This window comes from Falco cherrug, chromosome 9 (assembly GCF_023634085.1).
Source record: "Falco cherrug isolate bFalChe1 chromosome 9, bFalChe1.pri, whole genome shotgun sequence".
In the NCBI taxonomy this organism is placed as follows: domain Eukaryota; kingdom Metazoa; phylum Chordata; class Aves; order Falconiformes; family Falconidae; genus Falco; species Falco cherrug.
Genome location: NC_073705.1, coordinates 42099485 through 42109532, shown reverse-complemented (window position 1 = coordinate 42109532; position 10048 = coordinate 42099485).

Below are 10048 nucleotides of genomic sequence, written 5' to 3'. Positions count from 1 at the left end.
AGCTCAGCAAGAAGCACCTCGCTGCAGCTCAGAGCGGTCTAGCTAAAGCCCTAGCTCAGGCCAGCGAGCGCGGCACATGCGGCGCTGCTAAGACACCAGACAAGGTAGCCACCGACTCATGCAAGTTCAGCCACCTGAAACTTTCCCCCTCCAGGCTGCAAAATCGGCTGCAACAGCTGATGGAACACTCGCAAGCATCATGCTCTACCCATGGCCATGCGCTCAGCCCGACCGCTGCCCCTGCTACACCTACCCGCGCGCTCAGCCCGGCCGCTGCCCCGCTATCCCACCCGCCCGCTCAGCTCAGGCACCGCCACAAACTGCAGGTGGGAACAGAAACGTTTCCAGAGCCGAGTGAAATTCTGAGAGCTAAAATATTCCTAGAGCTGAAATACTGAAGCAATCTCAGATGTTTACAGCCTTGTGCCGTTCCTACAAGTATGGCAGAACTCCCCTTTCAGGCCTGGAGTCCAGATTTAGTCATCCATGCAATATTTACAAAGGTTCACAAACTTCAGGTATCTTAAAGTGCCTAGATCCACCTCACGGTATTCAGGTGAATACTAAAATTAATACTTGCTACTGGAAGGACTGACAGAAGAATGATATAAACTCAAGACTCACTTCTAAGACAGTGAGCAGTGAGAAGGCCTCAGCCGGCGTACGGTTCAGTTTGGCCAACTAAAGGGTGGGGGGAGAAAGAGAACAGGAACTATCAGAGCTCTAGCAAACTCATCCAGGGAGAACCGAGCTAAACAGCATTTAAACTAAAGAGACGGCAGACAGGAAACATAACAGTCCCCAAGAACTGTAGGCAGTTACCACAAAAAGAAAGGAATTATTTGTTCTGCATGCACATTAGACAACTAAAAGAGGTAAGCAGGCTTAAAATCCATCAAGAGACACTGCTTTATATATTAGGAAAAGCAAGGCTAGCTTGGTACTGGCAGAGATTTCCCTGGGAGAGCATAGCATTTTGGGAACACACGTGCATTGGGTTGCAGAAACAAATGACTGAAGACAGCTGCCCAGATAGTAAACAGCCTCTGTTTACTTTGACCATTTCTTGGGCTCCAGGACACAGGCTGAAATCGAAAGGCTAGCTGAAATGTTTCCATAGCCACATAAGAGACAGCTGGAAAATAACAATTCTGAAACAGCCACTCAAGATGTGCTGTTTCCTCCACTTCAGTACAAAACTAGTAAATAAGATAAAACCTTTTTGCATACAAGTGCATATAAAGCTCTAGTTCCCATTACAGTGCTTGATACAAGTTTTTTACTTTTTGAATTCTACAGAAGCTTAAAAAAAAAATTCTGTGGGCTAGAAGTAAGCACAGGTGGTTTCATTCTAGCAAAACTGGTTATGAGGGTCGAAAAAAACCCGGTGAAGAACATTCACATATTCACAAGTAGTCATTAGACTACAGCATACAAGAAGCTTGGAGTTCATAATGGCTTATCTGTACAGGAACATTCAGAAGAGCTGAGGCGTATCAGTTACAGTGTAGACTGAAATACACTGGATCTTTATGCAGAGGAAGTGGTCCCAGGCAGATGCAAACTGACTTTAGATCACAGGCAGCTTTAGGCCTGAATGAGAAACCCCACTTGAGAATAAAGCTGCAGTTTAAATGAATACATATTGAGCCTAATTGCTTTGCTTTAACTTCTCTGGATGCCCTCCTAATGACAAGTCCTCTGCTTTTAATTAACTCTGCTTTTCATATGAATACGCCAGTCAAGCACATACCATGATTCTGAGAGGGCAACCTTGCTGGAAAGAAACAAACCTGCAAAAACAAGCCACAGAAACATAAGGCTAGAAGAAAGTGTCTCTCCTCCATGTCTCCTTCGTCCTTGGTTTCATAACAAGCAATGCAGTTCCCTCCAACTCCAGGTTTCTGCTTACTTGGCCTACAGTATTTTGGCAACCGCCATTTGGCTTAGATTTCAAATCACTGATTAATCTCCTCATTTCTTCACTTCAGAAGCCCTTCCTACAGGGCCTTCAAAAGGCAAGTGAATTATCTCTCTGCCACAGCCGCACCTTTCACAATCACACTTTTGTCCCACACATCACCAGAAGAATTCTTAAATCCTCACTTTACAATAGACAATGAAGTAAAACATTGCATAATGCTACAAACCCCTCCCCCCCTCAGCCTCTGGGGTTTAAGAATCCAAAGGATAAAGGTACTCATGCAGCATGGCCAGGGATGAAAGCAGCACCTAGTTAAAAGGTTACCTTATTTTTGGTAAGCTGCGATGGCAGGATGTGTAGTTCTAGGTCACCAGCAGCTGTATCAGCATACAGATGATCTAGAATTGCTCTCTACCCTGCAGACAGTACAGTAGCAGCAGCTCCTGAGGGTAGAGAAGAAATTTAGAAAATATTCATACAGCCATGCTGGAAGAGGTCCTTCCCAGCCAAGAACACAGCTGGTGTGCTGAACACCCCAGAACTGACCAAAAAGGAATTATCAACTGGGCTTTTGGGATATGGGATGTTTGGGGTTGCTTGGTTGGTCTGGTTTTTTGTTTTGGTTTTGTTGTGGTTTGGTTTTTTTGTGTTTTTTTTTTTGTTTTGTTTTGTTCTAAAGAAGGTAAATAATCTTCAATGGAAGACAATCTAAAAACATAAAAACATTTAAATATTTGATCAACTACCATCCTGTAACCTGTGGTCCAGATTTGGAAGCATCCTTTTGTACATTTGCAGTCATTACACAATCTGCGTAAGAGAGACTCTGGAATGAAAGGGCGAAGCTAACACGTCCAAAGTTCATTGCCATCTTAGGTGTTTTGTTAGCTTGCTTGTAGAAAATGCCCATTAATGATTGAAGGAGGAAAAAGGTGAGGAAAGCAATCAGTGGTTTGACTAGAGTTTAATCTAAGCAGATGCACTAAATATCTGTGCACTTACAGAGTCTAAAGGACACTCACTTGTCTTCAGCAGCCTTAAAAGGCAGTACTTCAGCAGTTATAATTTAACCCTTCATGTGAAAGGCAGAAAGAGTGAGGCTTGTCAAGTGCTGTTTGACCACATTAAGCAGCTTCGCTATACTTTCTCTGAGATTTGTGTGAAAGGAAATAAGATTTGTATTGTTTGCAGCTTAAGCAATTTTCTCCAAGATGCCAATAAAGTACTACCAACTCCCCTGGTGTCGCCACGGCTATGCTGACAGGGAACTCAGCCGACTTTGTTTGGGGAGATGCAGATCTAGAGACAGAACTACCTCCCCCCACCCAGTCTGTCTGGTCTGTCACTGCCAACATGCAGCCTGTCCACACCGCCATCTTCTGAAGAGGTCCCAGAACATGGGCAAGACCTGCAGTAGGTGTTCAGGTGAACTGTATCGCTAGTCTAACCACTGCCTGACACATTGTTCAGCTGCGTACTTTCAAATGGCAATTCGTAAACCAGTTTTCTATGCTAGTCTTCATATCTATAAATATGTAACAAAATAAACATCACATGCGAACCTTCTGCAAAACTTGTAACAAAAGAAACATAGCAGTCATTCAGGTTGAAAAATTATCATCTATAATCCCTTTTTTCACTTTTACACAACTGAAAGTGGTTTTTTTTGTTCCTACACTACCATTATAGGTAATGAGGGCATGGAAAGATTACAGGAAAATGTTATCTAAGAAAAGAAATTTCATCTTGCTTCTCGTTTACATATTCCTGCTATGCAACACAATCAACTAATGTAGTTGCAAGGAATGGTTTTTAAGATTTCAGAAGGAAACTTGCCTAGTGAAAGTTTGTTGTAACCAACTAGCTAACTATGTCAATTTTTATATAATGTAATCTTCTCAGTCTGACGTATTTATTTGCATTCTCTAAACTGATACAGTAACTATTTGGGTTTGTTAAATAATGTTGTTTTACATATTAGAACATTAAGGAAAAACCACAATAATTTAAGGCTGTTTTAAAAATCACATATACAGCTGAAACACAATAGTGCACATGAAATGATAATTAAGTGCTGGCAGCATGAAGCGCATCTGCTAAGAGTGTGAAATGGAAATAAAATCAGTGCTGCATCGCCAAGGAAAGAAATTTGTCATTTCCATTTTTCTAGAACATCCACTTTCAGGCAATATAAAGCAGCACATTTTTATTATGGCATAGGTCTTTCATGACCTCTAGGTTCACCACAAATTCATCAAGATCAATGCCATTATAGACCACAAGTGCTATTTTTACTGAGATACATTTTTCTGTTGTTCAACCCCATCTTCCCATGTAGCATTGATCTTGTTAAGCATCCCTTGGAGTAAAGCTAATACCCAGTTAAGAGGGTGCATATTATACTAGGATAGCTCAGAATGCACTCACTGTTTTAGGGAAAGGATCCAATTCTCTTTACAGATTGGAAGAAGATGCCTTACAGAAGAAAGGCAAGGGTCAGAGCCATCCTATATAGGAGTGAATCTTGTATATTTAAGTATGTAACCTAACAAGTATGTATGGTTACATTAGAGAACCAGACATCAGTGAAAATACCAGCATATTAAAGAAATCACAACACAATCAAATCACTTTTGCAGAAAATAACTTAATTGAAAACTTAATCCAGTATCTTTCCTCTTTCTACATGTCGCACCTCTTTGAGCTGTTGCCTATTGGGGAAAAAACACTTTGCTTAACTAGGAAGGCAGCAGACTGGTTTATGCCACCTCTGCTTTTTTGTCTTTCATCAGGAATAACAGATCTCTTCTCAAAGTTTTATTTTGTATTAGCTTCATGCTTTAAAAGGCTACCACAACAACCTTTATTAAAGAATATGATGCAAATTGTTTAAACACATTTTTACTTTCAGCAATGGATGGACAGAAAATAGAGAAGAACCAGATCCTTAGTACTGCCAAAAAGCAGCATGAACTAGAACGAAGCAAGTACCAGAGCGTTCCCTCAAGTACCATGCCACAAACTCCTGGGTGAAGGCTGTAGTAATCAGTGCTGTGGCAGAGGGCACGGTGAGGTGGCAAAAAAGCATTAAAGAGCATCCTTAAAGAAAATAATGACTCATTTGTTAGACAGAACTATCTCCAGCTTCTGCCTGTTGAGCACATGACACGGAGAGGGCTGTTACCAACCACATCACACGCCTGCTGATTTCCCAGTGGGACTCAGATCGTACAATACTGTGTCAGTTGGATGTTCTAGAAATCCTCAGTTCCCCTCCAGCGGACAGCTCTCAGTCTTTGTAAAGACTATGTAAAATAGGCTTTGCAAACACGGGCCAAGTAGATGTCTTCAACTCCAGAGCAAAAAGATGACCATCTCAGCACACCAAAGGCAAGTATTTTTGTTGAGGTGATCACCAGGTAGAGCATGAATACTGGAGATGGCTCCTCTGAAGTGGTGTTTGCTTATTCCCCACTGACAATTCATCTACTTCTTACCAGTAGAAAATGCAGAAGTTTAATGGCACACATTTACCAGAGCAGAAAGTAGCACAATGCATTCCTGTGAGGCTGCAGAGTACAGCCATACCCTTTCATCTTGCTTGAGTATTAAGTTCATTTAATAGAGGCGAGCCAGCTTTTCCCTCACTTATTTAACTACATTAAAATACTGAGGAAGGCATATTTTCTGTCAATGAAATGGAGAGGCTAATAGTAGCCATGTGAAACAGCCAGCTACCTAAATTCATCTCAGTGCAATCTCATTTCAACGCAAACATTGCCAATTTTTTTTCTGTATAACACAGTTCTGCCAGTTAAGATGTAGTCTTTTTTCCAGCAGCGTCCTCAGCCTAGTCTCAGGTCTTCATAGGCTGAGATCACGATTCCAAATAACACTGCATTTTTGTAGTTATGCATCAATCTGTTGGCAACACAGCACATGCTAAAGGAGTTCACAGTTTATCTCTGTATGTCTGTAAAAAAGCCTCTGTATGTCCCCAAAAGCCTACATATTTTAATTTTGTACTGCCGAGACAAACTCAGTGAGCGGAGGGACAAAGGGGAAAGGAAGATTCCACAATGGAAGAGGTTTATTTTAAGCCTATGTTAAGCTGCCACCAGGGCTTCTCTAAATATAGATTTGTCCACTGTAAACACCCTTAGTCTGCATTTAGTGCAGACACACGCAGTGTTACTCAGCAATGGCAAGCAGGCTTTACATTCACACCCAGGTCCACAATAATTCTCAATCACAACCGATTCCTGAAGAAATAGCTTGTAAGTGGGTTTTTCCATCCAAAGAGAAACGTTAACCAAGAAAAGCTTACCTCTTCCTGTTGGTATCATGCCTTTGTCATTTAAAGTCTCAAGATGAGAAGCAAGCTCATCAAGGGGCTGTAGCTTTCAGGACCAACTCTCCAATTGACCATGGTTTGCAAAGGACAGGCAAGCAGGGGCTGCACAGACACGTTCCTTGAGCTTCTGCAGCGGCTCACATGTGACAAGGCAGGAAACAGCCTGCACTGGGCAGGTGTGGGTCATTGTTCTGCCACTCAGAAATCCTGGCATCTGTACCATGGCTTCCTGCTAACTCCTGTCCTCCACTTGTTAATGCTTGCTCTGCCTCCGAATCATTAATCCTTGTATTCTGCAACATAAATGCTGCACTATACAAAACCATCCATCACAAGTAGGGGTAATCTCACCACATCTGCAAAGAGCTTGGACAGTTTACCATCCATAAATTAAAGTATACTTGCTCTGACAACTATAACATAAATATATGCGGTGTGTTCTACCACTGCAATGTGATACTCTCTCCAAGTTTATGTGAATCATCCCCCCCCAGAGAAGAGAATTGGAAACCATTTTCTGTTTACTGATCATTTGAGCTTCCTTACTAAAAAAGTAAAAATGTGAAAAAGTACATCTCCATTGAAACAACTCAGGGACTCCTCTGTAACTTCCCTGTAAACCAGACATAAATGTAGAACTGTACCTGTGTTAAACTTCATTTGCATTTTGGGTTTTGCCATTTAAAGAGTATATGGCAAAGATCGCCAGCTGAGAGGATCAGGATGCTGCATTTCAGTAAGCTATCAGCCCAAGATCTGCCAGTACTGCGCTCTTGTGCTGACCTGGAGTCAGAGTTGTGCAGGGTCAGCATTTGGGATGGTTCCAAACCACAGTGTAAAAGCTGAACCTAAAGGGCTTTTCATCTCTGACATACATCACCTACCAACTAAAATATGTAACAAGATCTATCTTTGAAATTTACTTTGAAGTGGAATATTCCAGCCTGTCCAGCAATCATTACAGCAAGTAGTGGAACAACTAGAAAAATTAGAAACCCAAATGGTCAGTAGAATACACGCGTGTTACATACTCATCCCTGTCCTGAAAATCAGCTGAAGAAGGTTTCTTCTCAGCACTGAAAATGACACTTCCAATGCAACACCTCCACATAGCAAGTGCTATCCAAAGCCCTACAGTACTGCTCTATCACTTTTTGAGCATCAGGATTTTGTTTACTTTCCATTGCCTGTGGCTTTTTCCCAGTTGAGGAAGAGTCCAGACACCTGCCACAAATAATGCTCCTCATGGCCATGCTGGGACATCTTAACAGTCTTATGGAGCACCTGCTGCCTACTACAAATTAGACATCAGGTGCCTACTGTTAGCAGCAGCGAGATCATGTGGGAATGCCATAATCATTCAGATGATCAGCTCTCCGTAACTGCTATCAATGTTTAGAAACATTCATTCACTTTTGAACAAGGCAGAAAAAGTTTCTTTATAGCACTTGAGTTCTGGACAGTTGGTGTTCTCCGTATTCCACAAGGAATGCTTGTAAAACTTACTGGTATGACAGGCCAAAAAGATGCATATGAATGAGGTATAAGAGAACACCCCACACCCCCACAACCCCCAAGAATACAAAGCACTGAGCACATGTCTTGTGTGCTGGTTTCCTTTAACCTACAAAATTTCTGGGCTAAGAAACAGTGGAAGAAGCAGTCTGTGCATCACGCGTATGAGCAAGGCACCAAACGGCAAACTGTCTACCAGTGTTTCAGACTAGGCAATCCCACCTTGACAGTGAGATCAGGAGAGACAAATGCTAAATCACCAGCTTACTGACTTCAATCTCAGAAACCCCAGTGCCATTACGTACATAAATAAAGCTCCAAGTGTTTGATTGAGATGGCATTCAGACAATGTCCCTGGAGAACACTGACGTGAAGTACACTCTGGCAGGCCTACATGGGTCTACCTTGGATATTTTGTAGCATGTTCATGTTCAGTCTAAATTCATTTGGAGAGTTTCTGGCTAGAGATCGCTTTGATCCTCTTGCCCCTTACAATAGCTATTGAAACCTGAAAAGCTTTTGCCTGAATAGTTAGAAATTAGACCACTTCTCACATCTAAGATACAGAGTGAAGCCTCTACCTTGAATTCACAAAGCTCTGGAGGTGATTTTTTTTTTTTTTCCCCAGAGCAAACTCATGTACTAAAGACAAAGAATGAGCAGGAATCTAGAATGCTTCCTGAAAGGAAGCAGTCCTACCTTGAGCTGTGGGATTGCACAAGTCAGACCCATGAGTACAACATGAGACTGAAGGTCAAGCCAAGGTTCTGCAATGGGCTACAATTTAGGTAGGAGCAGGTTGGGCTTGGAGAGAGCTCTTTGGATTCTTCCCTACGGTTAGGGATGAATCTTGCCTTAGAAAAGGGTTGTTTCTCCACTGATTCATGTGGCTGAGTATTAGGTAATGAGAAGTTCTTCAGAAGAGGCATAATATCTGCAAGGATATTAAAAGGATTTGAGTCAGACAAGCAAAAAAGTGTTCATTTGACAAAAAGAAAAGCTATCCTTATTTGGCTATACTTATTTTTGTGTTTTGGAAATAGACAAGACATTGGAGAGAGTTTATTTAAAATATTTCTGCACAGGCTTGGAACTTATTTTTAACACACAAAGCATTCCTATACCGTTAATAGATGTGCAAACAGACACAGGACTTTCCTCTTCAATTTTCCTCCTTATTGCTGTCCCCCCCCCGCCTCCATATAGTCATTAAAATAAGTCTCTTATCATTTGCCCAAGAGGTCAATTGGCACACACTTCATAAAAAGTAGACAGCATCTTAAATACAGGGCCAGGGTCTTCACAGAAAATGCCATTGCTTCAAACTGCAGAAACATATTTTTTTTAATACTATTTTATATATTCTCCACTAAAGAGAATAATATTAGAGCACATTTACCCTAGTTAAAATTGAGTTGAAGTAAAACAGGTAAGAAGAGGTGAATTCTAAATATCAACAGGTCAACAGTGAATTAAAGCTGCATTTGCAGAAAATAATTATTTTCCTTAAAAGGCAGTTTTCTGCTTTAGGGTAGGCTGACAAACCACCTTAAGTTTCTCCACTGCAGAGATGGAAAACATCCTTAATGGCTTCCCTTAACCTACCTTTGAAGTGCTGCAGCAATTATGTAACTGCTCTGGAAACAGAGGAGGCACAGCCAGCAGCCCTGCCTCCCAGCAGAGCACTTGGGAGGGGAAAACAAACAAAAAAGTCTTTGCTGAGACTTCCCCCCACCTCAGCCTTAGGCCAACTTGGATAGGAAAGCTGTAGCAAGTGTCAGGCTTTTATAGTCTGTTCTATTTTTGAGGATTTGTTGTGGAGGAAGAAAGTGAAGCCTGAGCATCATGTGGGCAACTTTAATATGAGGGCAAAAATGCCGAGAGAACAGTGCCCTGGCTCCTTTTACCCCTGCGGGAATAATGTTGCTGTGCCTTTCATTGAACCCTGAGATCTGAGGCTTGGAGGAAGTGTTTAGTTTACAAATAACTGCAAAATTCTCAGAAAGATGTAGAAGATGTCAAAGCTAATTTTAAAGCCCGCTTATCCATTTGGAATTTGCAACCAAATTCAGTTCTCATTTCTGCTTGTCTAAGTCAAAAATAACCTCACTTTAGTGATTTCATCAGTGCGAAGAACAGCAGCCACAATATCTAGGTAAGAGCCAATTTCAGCCCTCAACACATCCAAGTATTTTGGAGAACTGATCAAAGGTTCATTGACATTTGCTGAATTACATCTTAAAAGGTTCCTTGCA